The sequence below is a fragment of the Piliocolobus tephrosceles genome, chromosome 3 (assembly GCF_002776525.5).
Source record: "Piliocolobus tephrosceles isolate RC106 chromosome 3, ASM277652v3, whole genome shotgun sequence".
Lineage (NCBI taxonomy): Eukaryota > Metazoa > Chordata > Mammalia > Primates > Cercopithecidae > Piliocolobus > Piliocolobus tephrosceles.
This window is the reverse complement of record NC_045436.1, coordinates 112,283,452-112,311,268: the sequence shown is the minus strand read 5'-3', so window position 1 is coordinate 112,311,268 and position 27,817 is coordinate 112,283,452. Positions and strand designations below refer to the sequence as shown.

General features: G+C 42.1%; 1 pseudogene; it reads right to left on the bottom strand.

The window, feature by feature from the left end:
- Positions 1–4,048: 4,048 nt before the first annotated feature.
- Positions 4,049–5,012, bottom strand: LOC111549299 (annotated as a pseudogene).
- Positions 5,013–27,817: the final 22,805 nt, after the last annotated feature.

Below are 27,817 nucleotides of genomic sequence, written 5' to 3'. Positions count from 1 at the left end.
TACAAGGATGAGCCACCATGCCTGGCCTCCAATAGGTAGTTTTATTTATTGATTTACTTTTTATTTATTGATTTTTTATTATACTTTTAAGTTCTTGGGTACATGTGCACAACGTGCAGGTTTGTCACATATGTATACATGTGCCATGTTGGTGTGCTGCACCCATTAACTCGTCATTTACATTAGGTATATCTCCTAATGCTATCCCTCCCCACTTCCCCCCATCCCACAACAGGCCCTGGTGTGATGTTCCCCTTCCTGTGTCCAGGTGTTCTCATTGTTCAATTCCCACCTATGAGTGAGAACACGCGGTGTTTGGTTTTCCGTTCTTTCGATAGTTTGCTGAGAATGATGGTTTCCAGCTGCATCCATGTCCCTACAAAGGACATGAACTCATCCTTTTTTATGGTTGCATAGTATTCCATCGTGTATATGTGCCACCTTTTCTTAATCCAGTCTGTCATTGATGGACATTTGGGTTAGTTCCAAGGCTTTGCTATTGTGAATAGTGCCACAATAAACATACGTGTGCATGTGTCTTTATAGCAGCACGATTTATAATCCTTTGGGTATATACCCAGTAATGGGATGGCTGGGTCAAATTTCTAGTTCTAGATCCTTGAGGAATCGCCACACTGTCTTCCACAATGGTTGAATTAGTTTACAGTCCCACCAACAGTGTAAGAGTGTTCCTATTTCTCCACATCCTCTCCAGCATCTGTTGTTTCCTGACTTTTTAATGAAATAGGTAGTTTTAAACCCACTCCTGCTTCCTCCACCCTCTGGTAGTCCACAGTATCTATTGGTTCCACATTTATGTCCATATGTGCTCAATGTTTACCTTCCACTTCTCAGTGAGAACATGCAGTATTTGGTTTTTTGTTCCTGTATTAATTTAAATAAAGTTGCTTTTAAAAAGCAAATAAATTTTCTTCTTTGGTTATAATGCTTCTGGAATTTTCTATAGTAACCATATATCATTCTTGTAATCAAATAGAAATAAATACCTTTAGGCCGGGCATGGTGGCTCATGCCTGTAATCCCAGCACTTTGGGAGGCTGAGGTGGGTGGATCACCTGAGGTCAGGCGTTTGAGACCAGCCTGGCCAACATGGTGAAACACCATTGCTACTAAAAATACAAAAATTAGTTGGGTATGATGACGCATGCCTGTAGTCCCAGCTAGTGTGGAGGCTGAGGCAAGAGAATTGCTTGAACCTGGGACGCTGGAGATTACAGTGAGCCGAGATTGTACCACTGTACTCCAGCCTAGGCAACAGAGTGAGACTCCGCCTCAAAAAAAAAAAAAAAAAAAAAAAAAAAAAAAAAAAAAAAAAAGACTGGGCACAGTGGCTCACACCTGTAGTCCCAGCACTTTGGGAGGCCAAGGCAGGAGGATCACAAGGTCAGGAATTTGAGACTAGCCTGGCCAACATGGTGAAACCCCATCTCTACTAAAAATACAAAAATTAGGCATGGTGGTGGGCACCTGTAATGCCAGCTACTCGAGAGGCTCAGGCAAGAGAATTGCTTGAACCTGGGAGGCAGAGGTTGCAGTGACCCAAGATCATGCCATTGCACTCCAGTCTGGGAGACAGAGCAAGACTCCATCAAGGAATAAATATATATATATGTGTGTGTGTGTGTGTGTGCATATATATATATGTACCTATTTATTTATTTTGAGATAGGCTCACTCTGTCACATGCTGGAGTGCAGCTCCACGGCAGCCTCGACCTCCCAGGCTCAGGTGATCCTCCCACCTCTGCCTCGCATGTAGCTGGGACTACAAGCATGTACTACTATGCCCAGCTAATTTTTAATTTTTTTGTAACTTTCTCAAATTTAAATTGAAAAAATTTGTTTTTAAATCTTTTTGTAATTTTTAAACATTTAATTTTGTAAAATTTAATTTTTTTTTTTTTTTTTTTTTGAGATAGTCTTGCTCTGTCGCCTAGACTGGAGTGCAGTGGCGTGATCTCAGCTCATTACAAGCTCCACCTCCCAGGTTCACGCGATTCTCCTGCCTCAGCCTCTCTAGTAGCTGGGACTACAGGCGCCCGCCACCATTCCTGGCTTTTGTGTGTGTGTGTGTTTTTAGTAGAGACGGGGTTTCACCATGCTAGCCAGGATAGTCTTGATCTCCTGACCTCGTGATCCACCCGCCTCGGCCTCCCAAAGTGCTGGGATTACAGGCGTGAGCCACTGCACCCGGCCAAAATTTAATTTTTAAATTTTCTGTAGGTCTCACTATGTTGTCAAGGCTGTTCTCAAACTCCTGGGTTCAAGCAAACCTCTTGCCTTGGCCTCCCCAAAGTGCTGGGATTGCAGATGTGAGCCAACAGGCCCAGGCAGAGTATCTTTATTTTTAAAGTACTGACTAGCATCAGCCAGACCTAATAAAACTCAGCATTCTTTTTCATCTCTTGGCTCCCCACCCCTTTTCTCCGAATGGCATTGCCAAACCTTTTTTACTCTTCTTAAGCATTTGTGCTGGATTAATTCCCCATCACTGTCTACTCTGCTCTGTGCCCTAGGTATCTGATCGTACAGATGCTACAACCTAGCTCCCTTGCCCTCTAGCTTCCAGATGGGTTCAGCTATCGGCTTTAGCTGAAATCCTGAGGGTGAGAGGAGAGTGAGGTCAGATTATTTATTCCTGTAGCTCCCTCCCTGTCAGCTTCCTGCAAATTGGCTATATGCCTCTCTCTGAAGGCCACAGATCCTGTCTTCTTCAAAGCTTTCCCTGGGTCCCAATGACTGCTTCCTCCTCTTGCTTCTTCGGGCTTAGGGATGGTACCAGTTACCTACTATTATTTGTTCTGGGGTAATTAATTATCTCATATTCTTCCTCATCCTTGCTCACAATTCTATGTAAAATTTGTTCAAATTCAAGTGTTCCATATCTTTTCTGTCGGGTTCACCACCAAGACAGCATTCAACTCCATCATCTTCCATTCACTGTCAGCAAATGACCTTGCCTCATTCTTTATTTTTACATAGAAGGTTGAGGCCTTTCTCAAATGGTTGTACAACATCAGTTCACTAAAAGTAGTCTCTACGTAGGGCCAGGCGTGGTGACTCGCACCTGTAATCCCAGCACTTTGGAAGGCGGAGGCAGGCAAATCACTTGAGGTCAGGAGTTCGAGACCAGCCTGACCAACATGGTGAAATCCCATCTCTACTAAAAAATACAAAAATTAGCCGCGCATGATGGTGGGAGCCTGTAATCCCAACTATTGGGGAAGCCGAAGCAGGAGAATCGCTTGAACCCTGGAGGCGGAGGTTGCAGTGAGCCGAGACTGCGCCACTGCACTTCAGCCTGGGTGACAGAGGGAGATTCCGTCTCAAAAAAATGTAGTCTACTTCTCTTCTTGATCTCTCAGAGCACAGGACACAGCTCGTTCATGGCAGGGCACAACCCTGATTTCCTCTGACCTCTAAGGACATCTTTCCCTCATTAGCTCTTCTCCGCTCTTGCATACCTTAACTGTTGATGCTGCGGAAGTCTCATACCTTGGTTTGCCCTCATGATAAATTTTTTTTTAAACGAAGCCTTATCAGTTTTTTTTTAACCACTTTATTACTTTTATTCAGATAATTTTTCAAACATGTACTTGCTGTCCTAATCATTTAATTAAACTCCAGTCCTTTATCTCTTCGACCAGATGCTACATATTTTATGTGGATTTCCAATTGTCTCTTCAAACCCAGTATCACTTCATCCTTCCTCTCATTTTCCCTCCAGTTAGATTTTCTCCCATCATGTATTTTTCTTTTTTGGAATTCAGATTTATTGAGTTCCATCGTATTGACTTTAAAAATGGCATGAAGCTGACTGCAAGAAAGGGAACTGCTCATTTTAAGTTAAAATTAAGCTAATGATGAAAGTACATCACCTCTGGCTTCAGTCACCACATCGCCTTAGATTGAGTATAGATTTTTTGTGAACAAAGTTCTAGAACTCTGAAATCCAGGGATGCTGCAGGCCTCTCCCTACAACGTCCTTCACTTTGGGTCAGTCTCCTGGGCCAGAGGTGAAAGTGCTTTCAAAAATACCGCCATTTCCCCAGCACAGTGTCTTTGCATCCACATACTGAGTTGGAACCCAGTACACCCAGTAGTCAGTAGTAAGACGCTTCCGTGGGGCCCAAGTGAAGCGCCATCATGCGGTGGTCTTCGTGTCCTTCCATAGGTTCACTGACCACATTTTTTATGGACCATGGGCAATTTCTCAGTCCGTTCTTTAGTGCCAATCCACAGCTGGTCTTGTTCTAGTTTAAAGGTGAATCTCACTTTTCCTCCAGACTTATTGTACATGACGGACAGGGGTACCTTTGGTAGGCGCTCCTGGGCCCCCTTAACAGATGGCATCACATCTTTGGGTTTTCCTTTATCCAACATTTTCCTGTGTTGTTTCTGCCTGCAGAGAGGCTCCTTCCTGTTGTCTTCGGCCTTTGCATCCGGCTGCGCAGCATCTTTGGGTGTGTTTACTGCTAAAATATCATTGGTGGTGGAGCCAACCACCAAGATCTTGGCCCCACTAGTCACTTTTATTTCTCTCAATATCTTATCCTCAGGGACGAGTCCATTACACATGACTTTTTGTATGGCAGGCGGGAGTCCTGTAATCAGGGGATCTTCTGTTTCAGTTCGGAGCCTGTGCTGTCCAGGGGGAGCTTCACGTTGTGCTTGGTCTTGTTCCAGATGATCTTCAGGTCCACCAGCTCCCTGTCTGCGCCGCTGCCCGCGTCTTTGCGGTTGCTGACGGAGGCCTGGGACACGGGGTCACCAGGGACCTAGGGTGGGGCCGGCTGCAACCTGCAGGCTGCCTCGCTGCAGGCTGCCTTACGGGGTGCGGGAGTCCTCAGTCCCCGCCCCCGCCCTCGCCGCGGCTTCTGCCTCCAAGCAGTTGAGGGGCCGTGCCGGCGCCTCGGTAGCCACCGTCTTAGCCTCCGTGTCCATGCCAGGTTCCTCCATGCCATCCGGGTCCCCTGCCACTGCCATGATGGTTGTGTACCAGATTTTCTCCCATGTTGTATGTTTTCCAGTGGTACCTATGTTCTCTTTGGCTCAAGAGTTTAAAACATTGAAATTGTGTTTTTGTTTTTGTTTTTGTTGGAGACAGGTTCTCCCTCTGTCACCAGGCCTCAGAACAGTGGCGTAATCATAGCTCACTGCAGCCTCGAACTCCTGGGTTCAAGTGATCCTCCTGCTTCAGCCTCCCAAAATACTGGGTTTACAGGTGTTAGTCACCATGCCCAGCCGACATTATTTTTTTAATGCCTCTATTTTCTTTGCTCCTCAACTCCAATTACTTATTGAATTCCACATTTTTTTCTTCAACTTATTTCTCAGAGTTCTTTCTTTTCTTTCTCACTGTTCTAATAAATGATTTTTTTTCTTTTTTCTTTTTTTTAACCATAGACCAAGATTATTTTAATGGTCAATTTGTCTTCAAATTCCAGGCTCTCCCTAGTCCTATACGAGAATTAATTTTTCTAGAATATTGCTAATATCATGCACTTGTAGAATATAGCTCCAATTAATTATAATTACAATGTCAACAACTAATTTTCATGGAATACTTGTCATATGTTGACTGCTATACAATTTTTTATTTAGATTAATTATTTTAATCACAAGAATCCTATAAATACACAATTATACGTACATTTGGAAGAATTCTAGAACATTTAGAAAATTCCCAGAATTACCTAGCTACTGGTGGTGCTAGGATGCAAACTGAGCTTGAAATGAAAAGTCGTGCTCTTAGTCTTTTTCCTATGCGATGTAAATTCCTCAACCTGACTTCCGAAGTGCTCCACCAACTGCTACCCTGCCCATATAATCCAATCTCAGCTTATGTTTCTCTCTACATCAAACAGAGGGAGAGTTTCCTAATACACCATAAACAAACCATACTCATTCCAGTTCTTTCCCTTTCCTTTTGCACTTGTAACATTTTTCTCCTGTCATCTGATCAAATTCTCTTCTTAAGTTAAGGAATGGCTCCGGAATAGAATAAAGCCTTCATAAAATGCTATAGTTTGTTTTCTTTTTTTTTCTCAGAGCCTGTAAGACCACTTACTGTCTGCCTCATTCATTTTCACGTTCACTAATGAAGTGCTTTGGATTTTTATTTAACTGTTACATCTAAAATTGGTGTGAATTCATCCCAGAAGAAAATATTGGCGATTTTTATTTGTCAGGCCCTATATAAGGGCTGAGAATACAAAGATGGGTACAATTCAGTCTCTGAACTTAAAGAGTTTAATCCAAGGGGAAAGCAAAAGTGTAAACTAAAATAATATACTCTGATAAGTGATAATATTGGAAGGTGACATTGCAGTGATGTTTCACTTCAGTAATTGCATGACTGCAAATGTATTGAGGATAAGGGAGCCAGGTTTCTCACTGAAAGAGAAACAAGTTACAATTAAAGAAAGGGAGAAAACCCTGGAAGTAATGTTACCCCAATAGCAAAGAGCCCGCTAGTGCCCAGTTGTTGGTTTAGAAACCAGCAGTTTTGCTTCACTTTATGTTGGGGATATATCCTGAGAAATGCATCAGTAAGCGATTTCATTGTTGTGTGAACATCAAAGAGTGCACTTACACAAACCTTAATAGTATAACCTACTGCACACCTAGGCTATATTGTATAGCTTTTTGCTTCTAGGCTGTAAACCTGTGCAGCATGTTACTGTACTGAATACTGTAGGCAATTGTAACACAATGGTAAGTACCCATGTATCTAAACATATAAAATGTACAGTAAATATGTGGTATAATTTTATGGGACCGCCATCCTATATGTGGTCTGTCATTAACAGAAACATTGTGTGGCATGTGATTGTACTTAATTGATCAATCCTCTTGTATGTAACCAGTTCCCCTAATTGCTACCAGCCTCTCACCCTGAAAATTCCTTCCTTACCCTACTTGGTCTGTGATTCCCTACTGTGGGCTACTGTATTAGTCTGTTCTCACAGTACTATAAAGAACTACCTGAGACTTGGTAATTTATGAAGAAAAGAGGTTTAAGTGAATCAGTTCCACAGGCTTAACAGGAGGCATGACTGGGATGCCTTAGGAAACCTACAATCATGGTGGAAATTGAAGAGGAAGCAAGCAGCACCTTCGTCACAAGGCAGCAGCAGACAGAACGAAGGGGGAAGTACCACACACTTGAACCATCAGATCTCATGAGAACTCACTATCGTGTGAACATCATGGGGGAAATCCACCCTCATGGTCCAATCACCTCCCACCAGAACCCTCCCTCAACACATGGGATTACAATTTGATATGAGATTTGGGTGGGGACAGAGAGCCAATCCATATCAGTCACTTCTTTACACACACACACTTTCTTCCAATCACTTCTTTACACACACACACACACACACACACACACACACACACACTTTCCTCCAACTGCTGGGGTTTCTTCAGCCTTAGCCGAATCACTCCCCAGCAGGGACCCCCTTTTCACTCCAGTGAGGTTTTGGCATCCCTTATGGGTTTCCTACTCACACTATGGGGACATATACCTTGCTGGGCCCCAGTCTAATAGGTTTTGGATTGAATTACTTGGGAAGTGAACAACGAAATAGAAGGGAGCAAGGGAAGGAAAGAGGAGCATTTCTAATTTAAAAAATACATTATCAATCACATTCCCTTTTTGTATTATATTTGAACTTTTGTCTTTAATTCAGATTTTTCCTGCGAGAGATTCCCAGAAATTGAATTACTGGGTCAAATGTTATAAACCAAATAACTTGTCTTAATTTTTACTCCTGCCAGCAATATAACAGCTATTTATTTTATTCTAAACAGCTTTGAATGTTATATCCAATTTTAAAGGAATTTTTGTTAATTTGTCTTCTTTTTTATAAATTATTTTTGGCCATTTACATTTTGGGAGTTTAATATTTTTAGGTGGATATGTTAATAATATTAACACTTAGCTATATTCATTGCAAAAAAGATTAAGTTTTTAGCCATAACTAACTTCTTTTGGTCATCCTACGTTTCTACTTACCTTTCTTTGCTGCCAATAAATCTTCAGGTAGGTGCACAGTAAAGGGAATATTACTCTAAGAAAACATGAAATTGGGAAAATAAGTGGCTCATTATAAAGCCATTTAAATATATAGTATACTTTTAAAAATTAGTTATCTGTAGATCATTATTATCCTTTTTCCTCTCCATTAATTTGATTTGATTTTTTCAAATTTTTTTTTTTTTTTTTTTACTTTATATAATTCAAGGCTTTGGTGGTAATGTTATAGTATCAGTGAAATGAATTTTTCATCATTGTAATGTCTCTTTTATCTCTTATATATTTTTCTAACCTGACAGTCTAACATAGTGATGCCAGTTTTCTTTTGGTTGATATTTGCAAGATATAACATTCTTTAACCTTTTATTTTCAACCTTTCAGTATACTTATGCTTTAGGTGGGTCTTTTGATATAAGAATCAGGGCTGGGCACAGTGGCTCATGCCTGTAATCCCAGCACTTTGGAAGGCAGAGGTGGGTGAATCACCTGAGGTCAGGAGTTTAAGACCAGGCTGGCCAACATGGTGAAACCTTGTCTTTACTAAAAATACAAAACAATTAGCTGGGTGTAGTGGCACATGCCTGTAATCCCAGCTATTTGGGAGGCTGAGGCAGGAGAATTGCTTGAACTCAGGAGGTGGAGGTTGCAGTGAGCTGAGATTGCACCATTGCACTCCAGCCTGGGCGACAAGAGAGAAACTCTATCTCAAAAAGAAAAAAAAAATAATCGGGATCCTGGCAGGAAATAAACAGGCAATTGTATTAGTCCGTTTTCATGCTGCTGATAAAGACATACCCGAGACTGAGAAAAAAAAGAAGTTTAATTGGACTTAACAGTTCCGCATAGCTGGGGAGGCCTCAGAATCATGATGGGAGGCAGGAGGCACTTCTTACATGGTGGTGGTGAGAGAAAATGAGGAAGATGTAAAAGCAAAAACCCATGATAAAACTATCAGATCTTGTGAGACTTACTCACTACCATGAGAACAGTATGGGGGAAACTGCCCCCATGATTCAAATTATCTCCCACCAGGTCCCTCCCACAACACGTGGCAATTATGGGAGTACAATTCAAGATGAGATTTGGGTGGGGACACAGAGCCAAACCATATCAGCAATGCATACAAGATGTTAATTGAAAAGAGTTTAGTGAAGAAATTCTTTAGAGAGCTGTGGACAGCATTAAGGGAACCAATAAAAGATTTTGAAATGCCCAGCCATTAGTAACCAGGAAAAGCGTTTATATATGTAGCCCTGAAGGGTCAAAGAGTTGAGCATATTACTGGAACCTAGCAAAAGCTGTTGCTGGGAGAGGGGCCCCTGGCAGGAGGTGTGGTCTTATGTAGAGATAACCACTGAAAAGCTCTGGCCCAGCTGGGAGGGAAATTAGAAGAATTAATACCTTGGCTTCTATTTCCTCCCACCCTGTGATCTTCTGCCACCATCTGCTATTGGCCAAACCCAACTAGAAGTTAAAGGGCAAAGGAACTCAGGTGAGCAGAGTACAGAGTGGGACACAAAGCCAGACAGAAGGGTGGAGAAGAGCCAGTACACATGGAGGCAGCTGATGACTGGGTTTTGTTGTTGTTATCCAGTCTAATAATTTATAAAATTTTAAATAGAGCATTTAGTCTATTTGCTTACATTTATTGAAATTACTAGTATATTTCTACCATCTTTTGGGGTATCACACTTTATCTGTTTTTCTTCTGTCATGACTGCTTTTTGATTATTTGAGCAATTTTTCTCATTCCATTTCATTTCTATTATTTTTTAGTGGTTACTTTAGAAATTTATTATATACTATCTTTAACTTCCTCCTAAACAACAGGAGGATCTTTGGAACATGTTTATTCTCATTATCCCTCCTCTGATGTATGCAAACATTTTTCTTGGGTATTTTTAACACAGTAAGATATTATTTGTTGTTGTTTTATATAGTCACTGATAGATTTTTGCCAACTTTATTTACTCATCATTTGTCTTTGCATGTTAGACTTTTCATCTTTCATCTCTTCCCTCTTTCAATCTTTTGCAATGTCCTCTGTTGAGATTTATTAGTGATAGACTCTTTCCACCTTTCTTTTCTTTTCTTTTTTTTTTTTTGAGACAGAGTCTTGCTCTGTCACCCAGGCTGGAATGCAATGGTACAATTTCTGCTCACCGTGACCTCTGCCTCCCAGGCTTAAGTGATTCTCCTGCCTCAGCCCCCCAAGTAGCTGGGATTACAGGCACCCACCACTCCTGGCTAATTTTTGTATTTTTAGTAGAGACAGGGTTTCACCATGTTGGCCAGGCTGGTTTTGAACTCCTGACCTCAAATGATCTGACCGCCTTGGCCTCCCAAAGTGCTGGGATTACATGTGTGAGCCTGCCTTTTCTTGTTTCCAAAAATGTCTTAATTTTACCCTTATTATTGAATGACTTTGTTTTTTGCCACATATATAACTCTAGGTTGACATCTTCACAGATATTATTCTATGGCCTTAGGGCTTTCATACATTTTTGGGGTGGGGTGGGGTGGGGGGAGAAGGGTCTTGCTCTGCCACCCAGGCTGGTGTGCAGTGGCACAGTCTCAGCTCACTGCAGCCTCGACCTCCTGGGCTTAAGTGATTCTCTCATCAGCCTCCTGAGTAGCTGGGACTACAGGTGTGTACCACCATGCCTGGCTAATTTTTTTTTTTTTTTTTTTTTTTTTTTTTTTTGTAGAGTCAGGATCTCACCATGTTGCTCAAGCCGGTCTCAAACTCCTGAGCTCAAGTGATCTGCCTACCTCAGCCTCCCAAAGTGCTGGGATTACAGGCATGAGCCACCGCATCTGGCCCATACATTTCTTGAGAAGTCTGCTATCAGCCTAATTGTCACTCCTCGGAAGGACAGATTTTAAAATATTTTCTTTGTTTCTGGAATGTTGCGGTTTCACATGATATGTGTAGGTGTGGATTTCTTCGAATATATCCTGATGTAAATTGGGAATTTATGGATTATTTTTAAACTGTTGACTGGTATCTTTCCATTGGTTCATAAAAATTATCAGATCTTATCTCTTAAAATATTGCTTCTGACTCACTTGTACTCTCTCCTCTTTGGAACTTTGAATAAATATATATGGCTTTCTTTTTATCCTCCATTTTGTTTAACCTCTTTCATATCTTCCATCACTTTGACTGTACTGCATTCTATATAATTTCCTCAGGTCTACCTTCCAGTTCATGGGCGTTTGTTTGTTTGTTTGTTTGAGACAGAGTATTGCTCTGTCACCCAGGCTGTACTGCAGTGGTGTGATCTTGGCTCACTGCAACCTCTGCTTCCCAGGTTCAGGCGATTCTTTTTTTTTTTTTTTTTTTGAGTAAGAGTCTCGCTCTGTTGCCCAGGCTGGAGTGCAGTGGCTCTATCTTGGCTCACTGCAAGCTCCGCCTTCCAGTTCCACGCCATTCTCCTGCCTCAACCTCCCGGATAGCTGGTACTACAGGTGCCTGTCACCATGCCCAGCTAATTTTTTGTATTTTTAGTAGAGAAGGGCTTTCACCGTGTTAGCCAGGATGGTCTCCATCTCCTGACCTTGTGATCCACCCACCTCGGCCTCCCAAAGTGCTGGGATTACAGGCGTGAGCCACCGCGCCCAGTGGTTCAAGCGATTCTTAAGCCTCAGCCTCCCGAGTAGCTGGGATTACAGACACCTGCCACCACACCCGGCTAATTTTTGTATTTTTAGTAGAGACAGGGTCTCACTGTATTGGCCAGGATGGTCTCAAACTCTCGACCTCAGGTGATTCATCCACCTCAGCCTCCCAAAGTGTTGGGATTACAGGCATGAGCCACTGTGCCTGGCCTCAAATTCATATTTTTAAACACTTCTTTTATTCCTTTACATTGTTATGGGCTGAATGTTTGTGTTTTTGTCTCCTCATCCCAAATTAATATGTTGAAATCCTAACCCCCAATATGATGATATTAGGAATGTCTATGGAAGGCATGCAGACTAACTTCTCTAATTTCTCATGATTTATTCACAAGAATGGTCACTTCCCATTTTTTACAAGTCAGCAGCACTTATTAGGTACTGTCTTACTTATGTTGTATCCTGCCTGCTTCCAAAGGGCATTTCAGGATGCTTACAGGGAATACACTTCATCAACATGAACCTTCCTGTTTTGTTGAAGTTTTGAATCTCATTGCTCATCACTGTGAAGGAGCAAAAAGCCAGGGTTGATCAACTGGACCAAGCTGGTGTTCTACACCATCAACCTGCCCAATGAAGCAGATGGAGACCTGGTATCTTCATGTAGCAGCATCCAGCATTTGGGTGAATCAAGTCCAGGAATTCACTTTGTTTATCCTATTTCACTGAGTCATTTTTTTAAAGGGGCAATTGGTAAGCGAAATAAATCTTTCTATAAATGGAAGAAACATTTGCAGGAATTTTCAAATTCATAATTATGAAGACTTCTTTACAAATTTACCCAAAGACTTTCTTCCTAACTTTAAAATGTTTAAATTACTTGTGAAGTACCTGGGTTTAAGCCATTCTCCTGACTCAGCCTCCCAAGTAGCTGGGATTACAGGTGTGTTCCACACCTGGCTAATTTTTGTATTTTTAATAGAGACAAGGTTTCACCGTGTTGGCCAGGCTAGTCTCAAACCCCTGACCTCAGGTGATCTGCCCATCTTGCCCTCCCAAAATGCTGTGGTTACAGGCATGAGCCACCACACCTGGCCTCTTGAGGCCTTTTCTTTGTGGTTCTGGAAAGTGTGGAGGAGAGCAAGTCCAGTTCTAAGCACCTCCACACATCTCTTTCTGTGTTCTTCCCTGTATTAGTCAGCAAAGGCTCTGCTGTGTTGCAGCTGTGATCAAATTAAAACCTCACCCAACTCACTCATGCAAAGTCTGCTATAGGGACAGCAGCTTTTCAGGGAAGCTCCCTTCCAAGTGGCAATGGAGGAATACAGGTTGCGTCCATCTTAACAGCTACTGTACATGGAACACAGGCTTTCAGGGACACTGGAGCAGGGGATGAACTCACACATGCTCTTTACTGCCACAGGCTGGAAATGACACACATCACTTTTACTCCCAGCTCACTGGCTAGAGCTCACCACATGGCCCCAGCTTAACTTCAAAGGAGGTGCTAGGGCATCTTCCTTTGTGTCCAGGGAGAAGAGGAAAACCTCTCATGATGAGCACTAGTAAGTTTCTACCATATTCCCACTCCTCTAATGTTCACCCATGCACCCATGCAGTGATGACCCCAAGGTCTTCAGCTTGTTTATGACTATCTCTGTACCCATTCCTGAGGACTAACCCTAGCAGTAATGAGACAAGATAATTCTCTTGACCTTGATCCCCTTCATGGGTGGGAACTTGAGTGGCTCATTTCATTCAGCCCACCGCTGGCCACTCCTCATAAGAGGGGGTGTACAAGCAAGCGAGTGCAGGAACCAGAGGGAACAAATGCTGGAACTGGCTGGTTGCTTCTCTCTGGCAGGAGCAGGCTCTGTGTGGGCCCCGCAGCAGCATCCAAGCCCCTGTCCTGGGTTCTTGTCTGGCATCCAGGAAGAATCAGGTTACACGAACAGATTGAAGGGTAGTGTATGTGGAAGATTTTATTGGGTGATAAAATTGGCTCTCAGCAGCATGGGGAATTGGAAAGGGGATGGTGTGAGAAGAAGGTCATCTTTCCCTGAGGCTGCACTGTGTGAAGTTAGCCGCCTTTATCCTCAGTCTCCCATGCTCAGTTGCTGCTTCTCTGCTCATGGCTCAGCCGCTTATACCCCTGACCCTCAGCAGCTTGTGTTGCTCTGCCAGCTGAAGTCTTTTTATGGGCACAGGATAGGGGTGTAGCAGGCCAAAGAGGCAACATTTGGGTGGAAAAATGGGGTCAGCTGTTTTTACTTATGACTGCAGCGTTCCAGGCTTAAGGGTGGGGCTTAGCCGGGAGCCCAGCCATTCTGTATCAGTAAGTTCTCTGAGACAAGTTAGAGGCTAAGAAAGGAGAGGGTTTGGAGAGTGAGGATGACGTACTGAAGGGATCTAAGTCTTTCAGTTGGTAAGATTCCCACGCCAGAGAAGGAAGAAGCCAGCAGGAACCAACTTTCCTTTCCGCAAACCTATTTACTATCTGGCCTTCAGTGGTATGATAGATGGTGAAACTGCCTTTGCAAAATTATAACTGAGGAAATTATGACAGTGAGAGAAATCAGGCCTAACCAACTCTATCTTGCTTCTAACCCTTAAGCTGTCCTTATGCATTTCTGGGTAGGTGTAGGCTGAACTAACTCTGGGAAGGAATTCAGTTCACGGTTTGACTCTAAAACAAAATTGATAACAGCCGTTTCTGGAAAAGACCCTCTTCTTGCCTGGGATTCAGTCTGCCTTCGCAGGACTAATGAATTAGCTACAAGGTTAGAAATTACAATTTAGGGGTCATGCAGCCTCTGGCTCCAGGAGTCTGAACTTCCCCAAATTGCTCCTGGGGATAATATCACTATTTTAAAACCTAAGATCAATGCTTGAGATATTTTGCAGACCCTGCACTTCATGGATCAGCTGACACCACCCAGACAGGTAATCTGGCCCAACCAGTTCTGCTATCACACCCAGGAACAAAAGACATTAAGAAAACCTAACTTATACCCACTATGATTCCATCTCCAACCTGACCAATCAGCACTCCCCACTTCCCAATCCCCTACCTGCCAAATTGTCTTTAAAAACTCTGATCCCCAAATGCTCAGGGAGACTGATTTGAGTAATAATAAAAACAGCCAGCTCTGTGTGAATTACTCTTTTACCATTGCAATTCTCCTGTCTTGATAAATTAACTCTGTCTAGGCGGCTGGCAGGGTAAACCATTGGGCATTTACAGTGGGGCAGTAGCACTCCCCATCTGACCCTGCCAGTGTGTAATGAAGAGGTCCTGGAGACATGAGCCCAAGGTGATTTGGGTACAGTTTACTTTTGTACATTTTAGGGAGACATGAAACATCAATCAATATGTGTAAGATGTATATTGGTTCAGTCGGGAAAGGTAATGAGGATGGCGGAGCAGTTCTCGCCCATGAGCATCAATTTCCTTTTCCCCTCCAAGCTTTACTGAGGTAAAAACGGACAAATAAAATTGTATAGATATTTAAGGCATGTAATGATTTGATATGCATACATGTTGTGAAATAATTACCACAAAGTAATTGACATATCCATAAACTTACATAATTACCTTTTTATTTTAGGGGTGAGGACACAAGATTGATTCTCAGCAAATTTCAAGTATATAATATATTACTATTAACGATAGTCATCCTGCTGTACATTAGGTCTACAGAACTTATTCATCCTGCAGAACTGAAATGTTGTACCCTTTAACCAACACTCCCCTGTTTCCCCAACCCCGCAGCCCTTGGTGACCACTCATCTACTCTCTATTTCATAAAAATGCAACTTTTTAGCTTCCACATGTAAGTGATGTGAAAGGAAAATAAATCTCGGACTTATCACTAAGCCAGAGGGAAAAGTCAAGCTGGGAACTGCCTCAGGCAAAACTGCCTCCCATATTATCACTATGTAAGATGAGCTACAAAGATAAAAAGCTAAATACTTCCCTCACAATTTCCTCATAAGGAAGTCACCTGTGGGCCACCAGGTCTTTACCCTAAAACAATTCTGTTGGATTTCACCTTGGCAATGTAAATTGATGGCTTATCTTCACAGGTGCAAGGAAAAGGACAGACCTCAAAGGCATCCCTCTGCTCATCTGAGATAAATGCCTGTCTGATTTGCCTCCTCTGCCCCATTGTTTGTGTAAAAATCCAGATTCACTGAGCCAGACTAAGGCTTAAGTGACAATTCCTCTACCCCCTCTCACATCTAAGCTGTGTGTTCACTGAAAGGCTGATCAAAATCCCAAAAGAATGCAAATGTTTGTTTCCTATCTACCTATAACTCAGAACCCCTCCCCACTTCCAGTTGTCCTACCTTTCCCGACTGAACCAATATACATCTTACACATATTGATTGACGTTTCACGTCTCCCTAAAATGTATAAAAGTAAACTGTACCCAAACCACCTTGGACTCATGTCCCCAGGACTGCCTGAGGCTGTGTCACAGGTGTGTCCTTAACCTTGGCAAAATAGACTTCCTAAATTGATTGAGACAGGTCTTAGATACTTTTGGATTAACAGTGATATCATACGACATTTATCTTTTTGTGACTGGCTTGCTTCACTCAGCACAATGTCCTCTAGGTTCATTCATGTTGCTGTAAGTGGCAGGATTCCCTTCTCTTCTAAGGCTGGAAAATATTCCACTTGTGTATATTCCAACATGTATTCATTTGCATTCATATATAAGTGTATCCATTCATCTGTCGATGGACACTTAGGTTGACTCTGTGTCTTGGCTATTATGAATAATGCTTCAGTGAACATAGGATTGCTTTAATCTCTTCAAGATAGTGATTTAATTGCTTTTGCATATATACCCAGAAGTAGAACTGCTCAATCACATGGCAGTCACATTTTCAGTTTCTTGAGGAAACTCCATAGTCTAGAATAACTGTACTAATTTACATTCCTGCCAACCGTGTTCAAGAGTTCCCTTTTCTATACATCCTTGCCAATAAATGTTATCTTTTGAGCCTCAATATCTGAAGAGAGGAATCTGATTTCTAGCTAGTCCCTGAGAGAATAAACAACAATGTAGAGAATTTTTGGAAAAAGGGAAGATTTATCTTTTGATTGTTTGTTTGTTTGTTTTTGAGATGAAGTCTTGCACTGTTGCCCAGGCTGTAGTGCAATGGCGCCATCTCCACTCACTGCAACCTCTGCCTCCCAGGTTCAAGCAATTATCCTGCCTCAGCCTCCTGAGTAGCTGCGATTACAGGCACCCGCCATCACGCCTGACTCAGATTTTGTATTTTTAGTAGAGATGGGGTTTCACTATGTTGGCCAGGCTGGTCTTGAACTTCTGACCTTGTAATTTGCCCTCCTCGGCCTTCCAAAGTGCTGGGATTACAGGCGTGAGTCACCGTGCCCTGCTGGGAAGATTTATCTGTAGAGGTCTGTGAATATTCTGTTTACTTGCTTCCAGAGTATCTCATACCTATTTATCTCCACCTCCCTGCTGCCAGCTTTTCCTCCTACATCACATATGTAGTTATTTACACTCAGAGTGCAAACACAAACACACATGCAGAGTCAACTTCAGAAACTCTCTTTCTAAATTGTTTTACTTTTTCCATCAAGTCCAAACTTCCTCAGATCTGATGGAGCCGGATGATTATTCGTGAGGTAAATACCTGGTATAATTCATGTTTATGAAAGCATTTATTAATTCCTAGCTTAATTTATATGTAATTGATGAGCAAATGTTTTTTGTTAGGCTATTAATTTCATTACGAGAGTTTGGGTTTGTATATCCTATGCAAAAAGACCTTTGTGCTTTTCTCGTTGGTCTCTATTCCCCAGTTTTCGGATTTCATACCTTCAGTATACTGTAATATTTTGAGCAACCTATCCCTCTCCCTCCAAAATATAGGGGTCCTTGGACACAATGCAGCTCCCCACTCTGTGAAAATGCATGGTTCCTTGAAGATTATAGACAGAGAGAAGGTGGTTGCCACACAGTTTCTCTAGGTCTAGGAGAAAGTTTGATGAAACCCACAGTGTTAAAGAGGCATTCAGAGGGCTCTGTGTTCTCTCACTGAAGCAATATGGTAACTTTGGTAGTAACCTTATGAGACGCCAACCTCACTTCCCTTCTGCCTTTCCTCTATGTATATCTATACTGAATGAGGCCAATTTTTTCATGTGCATTAAGGCAGATATGAGCTCATCTTAGGCTCCTCTTCCCTATCCACAGCAGGGTGTGCCAAGCCCAATAGCTCAGTATTCTAAGATTCCAGAAACGTGTTCTGTAAATGTCAGAACTTCCAGACTTCTATCTTCAGCAGGAAGGTGCTCTGCCTCCTGAGTTCAAGTGATTCTCCTACCTCAGCCTCCCAAGCCTGGGTTTACAGGCATGTGCCACCACGCTCTGCTAATTTTGGTATTTTTAGTAGAGACGGGGTTTCATCATGTTTGTCATGCTGGTCCTGAACTCCTGACCTCAGGCGATCCACTGGCCTCGGCCTCCCAAAGTGCTGGGATTACAGTTGTGAGCCACAGTGCCTGGCCAAAAATTTTTTTTTTTTTTTTGAGACGGAGTCTCGCTCTGTCGCCCAGGCTGGAGTGCAGTGGCCGGATCTCAGCTCACCGCAAGCTCCGCCTCCCGGGTTTCCGCCGTTCGCCTGCCTCAGCCTCCCGAGTAGCTGGGACCACAGGCGCCTGCCACCTCGGCTGGCTAGTTTTTTTGTATTTTTTAGTAGAGACGGGGTTTCACCATGTTAGCCAGGATGGTCTCAATCTCCTGACCTCGTGATCCGCCCGTCTCGGCCTCCCAAAGTGCTGGGATTACAGGCTTGAGCCACCGCCCCGGCCACATGGCTCTTTTAAGAAATTGTTTTGTAGATTTGATAAGTAGCTCTCAATACGTAATTTAAATAAATGAAACAATTTATTACAAACCTACGATATGTTAGGCATGGTGATAAGTACTGGAGATACGAAGAATATGCAAAATGAAGTTCCCACTCTCATGTATTAAAAAGAAGAACAATGAACCACAGTGTGGTAGACAATATTGTTGCCTAGCCTAGATCCCCCTTATAGCCTGGGCCATTCATCCTTCAGCTGCTCAAGTGCCTGGGCTAACAGCTTATAGCTGTGACTTTCTCCAGAGGCTTGACTTTGGCTAAACGGACCCACCTCACTGGAGACTCCTGAGACATTATACCCCCTCCTCTCCAAGGGTGACCAAGGACCAACTTGTTTCTACTCTCCAACACTCTTCCCTCCCACTCCAGACTTTTCCTGGAACCATATCCTTGCTCAGCTCTTTTCTCTCTTGCTCTTCCCCTTCCTTACAGATTTTTTCTAAAGAACATTCGCTTAAAATACAAACACTAGAACCCCTTCCTGAGGCTCTGCTTCTACAAAACCCAACCTAAGACAAGAAGTGTTGCTGTAAGTCACAGATAAGTCTCCTAGACACAATGTCTAGGGCAGGATCTGTAACAGGTCTGTAAAAGTTTTAATATACCCCCATATTTCTTGTTGAGACAGGATGTTTCCTTGATCTCCTTGACCCCCTTTGTGGGCAGGAACTAGAGTGGCTTATTTCACTCAGCCTGCAGTCCATGAATGTCTAAGTGTTAACAGCTCAATGAAAGGTCAGGGTGACAGCCTCCTGCACTTGCCCCTTTTGACACCCGAGTTCTTGTTGGGTGTCCAGGAAGAATCAGGTCACATGAACAGTGTGAAGGATGATGAATGTGGGAGACTTTATTGAGCAGTGGAAGTGGCTCTGGGTGGAAGGGGAGCTGGAATGGGGATGGTGTGGGAAGAAGGTGATCTTTCCCTGAAGCCCAGCTGTCTCTGGCTGGGCTCCCCTCTGAAATCACACCAGCTGAAGCTAGCCACATTTATCTGTAGTCTCTGAAGCTCAGTTGCTGCTTTTCTGCTCGCCTCTCAGCAGCTTGTATCCCTGCCGGTCAGCTGCTTGTGTTGGTCTTTTCTTCTTTTTTTCCTGCCAGCTGGTCTGGTTTTATAGGCACAGGGTAGGGGATGGGGTGGGCTGAAAAGGCAGTCAATTGGGTGGAGAAATGGGGTCAGCTGCTTTCACTTAGGAGTTTAGCTGAGAGCCCAGCCCTTCTGTATCAGGGTCAGCTGTTTTCACCTAGGGCTGAGGTTCCAGGCTTGAGGGTGGGGTATAGCCAGGATCCCAGTCGTTCTGTATCACTATTATCTAAAGGACATTTAACATGAATGAGCTATCTCACACCTTCTCTATCTTTTCTTCTAAAGACTGAGAAATCCACTTTTAAAAACTTTTTTCTTTTTAATTCTTGTGGGTATACAGTAGGTTTATATATTTATGGGGTACATGGGATACTTTGATACAGGCATGCAATGCAGCATAATCACATCATGGTAAATGGGGTATCCATACCCTCATGCGCTTATCTTTTGTGTTACAAACAATCCAATTATACTTTTAGTTATTTTAAAATGTGCAATTAAATTATTATTGACTGTAGTCACTGTGTTGTGCTATCAAATACTAGGTCTTATTCTTTTTTTTTTTTTTTTTTGAGATGGAGACTCACCCTGTCACCCAGGCTGGAGTGCAATGGCACCATTTTGGCTCACTGCAAGCTCCGCCTCCTGGGTTCACGCTATTCTCCTGTCTCAGCCTCCCAAGTAGGTGGGACTACAGGCACCCACCACCATGCCTGGTTAATTTTTTGTATTTTTAGTAGAGATGGGTTTCACCATGTTAGCTAGGATGGTCTCGATCTCTTGACCTCATGATCCACCTGCCTTGGCCTCCCAAAGTGCTGGGATTATAGGCATGAGCCACTGCGACTGGCCCAGGTCTTATTCTTTTGAACTATTTTTTTGTATTCATTAACCATCCCCACTCCCCACCCACCGCCACTAACCCTTCCCAGCCTCTGGAAACTGTCCTTCTACTGTCTAGCTCCATGAGTTCAATCGTTATAATTTTTAGCTCCCACAAATAAGTGAGAACATGTAAAATTTGTCTTTCTGTGCCTGGCTTATTTCACTGAATATAATGATCCCCAGTTCCATCCATGTTGCTGCAAATGACAGGATGTCATTAATTTTTATGGCTGAATAGTACCGCATTATGTATATGTACCATATTTTTCTTTATTCATTTGTCTGTTGATGGACACTTAGGTTGCTTCCAAATCTCGACTATGGGAATAGTACTGCACTAAACATGAGAGTACAGATATCTCTTCAATATCCTGATTTCCTTTCTTTTGCGTATATACCTAGCAGTGAAATTGCTGGATTGTAGTGTAGCTCTATTTTTAGTTTTTTGAAAAACCTCCACACTGTTCTCTATAGTGACTGTACTAATTAATATTCCCACCAACAGTGTACAAGGGTTCGTTCCCTTCTCTCCACACCCTCACTAGCATTTGTTATTGCCTGTCTTTTGTACATAAGCCATTTTATCTGACGATCAATGATGTTGAGCACCTTTTCACATACAGGTTTGCCATTTGTATGTCTTCTTTTGAGAGATGTCTATTCAGATCTTTTGCCTTTTTTTTTTTTTTTTTTTTTTTGAGATGGAGTCTCGCTCTGTCGCCAGGCTGGAGTGCAGTGGCAGGATCTCAGCTCACTGCAAATTCTGCCTCCCGGGTTCAAGCAATTTTCCTGCCTCAGCCTCGTGAGTAGCTGGGACTACAGGCGCAGGCCACCATGCCCGGCTAACTGTTGTATTTTTAGTAGAGACAGGGTTTCACCATGTTGGCCAGGATGGTCTCCATCTCTTGACCGCGTGATCCACCTGCCTAGGCCTCCCAAAGTGCTGGGATTACAGGTGTGAGCCACCATGCCCAGCCCTTTTGTTCATTTTAAAATAACATTATTAGGTTTTTTTTCCTATAGAGTTGTTTGAGCTCCTTATATATTCTGGTTATTAATTTCTTGTCAGATGAATACTTCACAGCTATTTTCTTCCATTCTGTTGGTTGTCTCTTCACTTTGTTGATTGTTTCCACTTCTGTGCAGAAGCTTTTTAACTTGATGTGATACTATTTATCCATTTTTGCTTTTGTTGCCTATGCTTATGGGGTATTACTCAAGAACTATATGCCCAGACCAATGTATTGGAGAGTTTCCCCAATGTTTTCTCTTAGTAGTTTCATAGTTTGAGGTCCTAGATTTGTCTTTAATCTATTTTGGTTTGATTTTTGTATATGGCAAGAGATAGGGGTCCAGTTTTATTCTTCTGCATATAGGTATCCAGTTTTCCCAGCACCATTTATTGAAGAGACTGTCCTTTCCCTAATCTATGTTCTTGGCACCTTCATGGAAAATGAGTTCACTGTAGGTGTATGAATTTGTTTCTGGGTTATCTGTTCTGTTCCACTGGTCTGTGTCTGTTTTTATGCCAGTACCATGCTGTTTTGGTTACTATAGCTCTGTAATATAATTTGAAGTCAGGTAATGTGATTCTTCCAGTTTCATTCTTTTTGCTCAGGATATTTTTGGCTTTTTTTGTGTGTGTTTCCTTATAAACTTTAGGATTATTTTTCCTATTTCTGTGAAGAATGTCATTGGTATTTTGATAGAGACTGCACTGACTCTATATATTGCTTTGGGTAGTATGGATATTGAGTCTCTTAATCCATGAAAATGGAATATCTTTCCATTTTTTTGGTGTTCTCTTCAATTTATTTCATCAGTTTTTTATAGTTTTCATTATAGAGATCTTTCACTTATTTGGTTTAACTCCTAGGTATTTAATTTTATGTGTGGCTATTGTAAATTGGATTACTTTTTTCATTTCTTTTTCAGATTGTTCATTGTTGGCATATAAAAATGCTATTGCTTTTTTATATATTGATTTTGTATCCTGCAACTTTACTGAATTTATCAGTTCTAAGAGTTTTTCTGGTGGAGTCTCTAGGTTTTTCCAAATATAAGATCATAGCCTTTGTAAACAAGGATAATTTGATTTCTTCCTTTTCAATTTGGATGCCCTTTATTTCTTTTTCTTGACTGGTTGCTTTAGCTAGGACTTCCAGTACTTGAACAATCTAGTTTCGTAATGTGACCTTTTAGTTGATATTTCTTGGAGGAATGGATATTCTTTGGGGCATGGATTATCAGAATAGAATGGTAAATATATATGTAACTACATGAATGATGTATGTGATAGCACTTTCCCACAATTGTGTGATCATTGAAAGCCATTTTATTCAAAAAACCTCTCCCCATGGTCCCTACAGAATTATAGAATAAAAACTATATACAGGTGGAATCCCAGCACTTTGGGAGGCTGAGGCAGGTGGATCACCGAGGTCAGGAGTTTGAGACCAGCCTGGCCAACATGGTGGAACCTCATGTCTACTGAAAATACAAAAATTAGCTGGGTGTGGTGGCGGGTGCCTGTAATCCCAGCTACTTGGGAGGCTGAGGCAGGAGAATCATTTGAATCCGGGAGGCGAAGGTTGCAATGAGCTGAGATGACGCCATTGCACTCCCACCTGGGCGACAGAGCGAAACTCCGTCTCAAATAAACAAACAAAAACTCTATAGAAGAAAACTGATAGCCTTATAGTATAGGCAATCATACTTAGTAAGTCTCTAAAAAGGTGTTGCTTGATTCAGCTATTGTGTTCCTTATTCATGCATCTCAACAAATGAGTTTGTGACTGCCTGATAAAGAACAATATCAATGCAAATTTTCTTACTGACTCCTCCTGGCCATTCTCTTTAGTCTTGCAGGCTGCTCTCTTTCCAAGTTATCATATTCTCCCCTTTAACTCTTTTTTAGCTAAAGCATAAATATTCAATTACCATCTTAAATGTTAATATATTAGATTAAATGATTAGAGACAAAATTAAAATATTAGAGCCATCTCCTAAATATGCCTTTCCTCCCAAACTGCAAGAGAGATGATTGCTTATTTAAAGATAAAGACAGGGCAGTAATTAAGAATCAATAGAGGTTACAAGTTAGCAGAATAATAACTAACCCTTAGTATGGCCAGCTGCTATTCTAAGAGCTTTGCCATATTATTTAATGTTCATAGTAACCATATGAGTAACTAATATTATCAACCCCATATTACAGATGAGGAAACTGAGGCACGAAGAGCTTAAGCGTGTTTTCCAAAGTCTTCCAACTACTGACTGAAGGATTTAAACCTAGGAAGTCTGGTTACAGAGTCGTTACAGAGTCCATAGCCTAACCACTAACAGATACTACCTTTTTGTGTGGGAAATAAAAAAGACTAAAAACTTAAGATCTGAGTACAGATTTTACAGCTGACAGAGTGAGCTAGAGGGACTGACAGAATCATTTATAATCTCATCCTAGTTACTGTACTATAATTACAGACAGAATTTTAGATTAAGTAGGTCATTTTCTAGGATGATTTACAACCTCTTCAATGAAAAGGGAGTTGAAAGTGTGAGTAATACATATTAAAATACATGTAAATACCAATGTTCCCTTTTAAAAAAAACACTTCTTACTGGATGTTTGTATATTTGCATCTTAAGAGAAAACAAACTGCAAATTTTAGAAAACTCTCGTCATTGAAAGTTCCCAGAGAGCTTATTAAAAATGGAATTTGTTCATTGCCTAGAGTATTGGAAGGTGTTACACAAATGCAGACTCTTTAGGATTTTGCATGTCTTGCATCTGGTTTATAATGTTATTTGTTATGCAAAGAACACAGTATGATGGCTACAATGTGAAAACACAGAGACAGTAGTTGCCAAGTAGATCTGAAAAAGATAAGACTGCCAGTCTGGAAAAAAAACAGAAGGAAAGGCCAAGTGCTTTATTTTACAGGAAAAGGTTTGCGTTGTCAGTAGTGTAGGGATTGACAACCTGTGTTAACGTTGTCTCTTTTTTTAAGTTGACTGCTACCATTAGAACCACTTCTTGAAAATAAAAAATTATGTCTAGTAAACATTTATCTTATTTAGAATGATGAAAAGTATCAGACTATTAAAGCTGTAACACAAGTTTCTTTTCTAGCTGTTTTAATGGGGAAAAAGACTATGATACGTAACACATTTTGCTAGAGTGAAAGGAAAGAAACAGGTCTGGAATACGGGGTATTATGTGGGGTATGGCAGACCTTGGTGGGGTGACAAAAGTGGGCTCTGAGAAGCATAAAGCACTGGGCAGTGAGAGATCTGAAAAGGAAGAGATTTATCAAAACACATTTTGATATTATCGCCAGGCAACAGCAAGCTAACTTTTTGCCTGCTTGCCTGCCTGCCTGCCTGCCCGCCTTCCTGCCCACCTGCCTGCCCACCTGCCCGCCTAAGGGGTAGATCTGGAATTTTTTTTTCCAAGGCCATGAGAGAGAGCCCCATCTATTTGGGATCACTTAAGAGTTGTTTTGCCTAATGTGGGAAGACAAATTGTTCATGGTTTGCAGTGGACATCCCTTGGCATCAGCCAACTAATAAGGACCCCCCTACTCAACTACCTGCTCCTGGGGATCCACGGTGCTAAGACCAATTCCTCCCCAACCCCACACTACCACATCATCATTTCCATTTTGTATAAGATGGTTCCTTGACTTTTCCTCCCAGCTGCAGCTCATTGTACCAAGAGTGACTACTGACCCACACTGGACCAATCTGAGCACTTACTCTACGAATTTGAAATTGAGGTGGATAAGGAGTAGAGGCAAGGATGAAGAAAGAGAAGGAGGGAGATTGATTCAGTTTCCCTATGAGGCAGACCAGTAATCCACAAACTTGGGAGCTGTGTGTGGCCTTATTCTGCCAGGCAGACAGGGAAACAAAGGAAGCTGGGGTGCATGGACAGAAGAATGTGATGGTTACATAGAGAGAAACACAAACGGGAGGCACAGAGGAAATCAGGCATAGCTCTTTCTGAGGCCTACATGTCCCTTATGCTTCCATCAGATACCCCTGCAGTTATATCATAAATTCTCCTTGTTTGCTTCACTTAATTCAACTGGATTTGGTTTTTGTAACTAAAAGGCTCCCAACTAGATACACCATTTTCTCCTCTTTATCGCCCCAATGCTATGTAGTTCAATTCCTTTTCTCTTTTTGAAAGAGGAGGAAAAATCAACAAATTCTTCAGCTACACAGTTCCCTTGGGCTTGTGGCCTCCATATGGATTATGGAACATAAAAACCATGTCAGCTTTGTTATCTCCCATCACACCTGATGTTTGGAGCCATTATCGGTACATACGCTTAAATTGGAAAATAACAGTTTAAAACAGAGATGTTGATGCGAAAGCACCTGGCAGGTTGCCTTTCCCTGTAAATATGATTTAGATGCCGTTGGATACCAAGAGGCTCACTCAAGGTTTTGTTTGTTTTGTTTTTTAACAGTGGGTTTTTAGAAAGATATACATAGACAAAAAGAATATCAGCTATGAGCTAAGGCCTGGCATTGCAATTCTAAGCCCTAATTTTTTTTTTTTTTTTTTTTTGAGACAGTGTTTTTCCGTGTTTCCTAGGCTGGTCTTGAAGACTTCTGGGCTCAGGCCATTGGCTTGTCTTGGCCTCTCAAATTGCTAGGGATTATAGACATGAGCTACTGTGTCCAGCCATGTCTCCTTCTTATAGTTTCATCTTATAACTTTTGTGTGCTGATGACCCGTCATAGCTGAGACTACCTTCATTTTCTCTAAGTGTTTTTTTCCCCTCTCATCTTGTGTGTCATCTGCATCTGGCTGGTTCTTTTTCATATTTGCTTTTTTAAATTTTGAAGAGAAAGAGTCCGGTTTCTCTGGGTAATATCGGTTTTGGAAGAGCTCTTGCATTAATGTCCTCGTAATATCCTGGTTTCTATGAGCCATTATATTGAATGTCTTCAGTCCAAAGTCAAGGCTAGGTGATGATGAGGATGGTGGCTGTTATGGAGGGCCCACATGGTCTCATGGTAGATCATGGCAGCTGGGTGCTGCCTCCCCAGGAGGGACCATTGATGTGAGTGTCTTGTTTAATATAAAGTTCAATAAATCCTCCTTTCTTCCTTCCTTTTCTTTCTTATTTTCCTTTCTGTATCCACCATAGTGATCTGGGGAAATCTTTCTAGAACAGGAGAGAAAGTTCCAATCTTTCACATTTATGTGGTCCTGACTCACAGGCAAACTTTTCAGAAGACCACTGTGGCCTGGTATTTTTTCATTTGTCATGAGCAGCAGTTTTGAGTAGTCTATGTGAGTTTAATATACTTTCTGGAGTCTGTGAGGTCAAAATTATTTTTACTATAATACTAAGATGGTATGATCTTTTACTGTTTAACTTCATTGACATTTGTACTAATGGTGTAAAGAAATGGTGGTTAAAATTGCTGGCATTGGCCAGGCATAGTGGCTCACACCTGTAATCCCAGCACTTTGGGGGGTCGAGGTGGGAGGATCACTTGAGCCCAGTAGTTTGGGACCAGCCTGGGCAAGACAGTGAGACTGACCCTGTCTCTTAAAAAAAAAAAAAAAAATTCTGGCATCTGAGTACTACTCAAGGCAGTGGCACCAGGCCATACTAGAAGTCATTGTATTTTGTTACTAGTGCGGTGGCAGTAAAAACAAAGTTTTAAGAATGTGCTTGTCAGCCGGGCGCGGTGGCTCAAGCCTGTAATCCCAGCACTTTGGGAGGCTGAGACGGGCGGATCACGAGGTCAGGAGATCGAGACCATCCTGGCTAACACGGTGAAACCCCGTTTCTACTAAAAATACAAAAAAAAAAAAACTAGCTGGGCGAGGTGGCGGGCGCCTGTAGTCTCAGCTACTTGGGAGGCTGAGGCAGGAGAATGGCATAAACCCGGGAGGTGGAGCTTGCAGTGAGCTGAGATCTGGCCACTGCACTCCAGTCCGGGCGACAGAGCAAGACTCCGCCTCAAAAAAAAAAAAAAAAAAAAAAAGAATGTGCTTGTCAAGGCATGGTGACTAATGTCTGTAATCCCAGCACTTTGGGACGCCGAGGTAGGCAGATCACCTGAGGTAAAGAGTTCAAGACCAGCCTGGCCGACAGGGCAAAACACCGTCTCCACTAAAAATACAAAAATCAGCTGAGTGTGGTGGCATGCGCCGGTAATATAGTTACTTGGGAAGCTGAAGCATGAGAATTGCTTGAACTCTAGAGGCAGAGGTCGCAGTGAGCT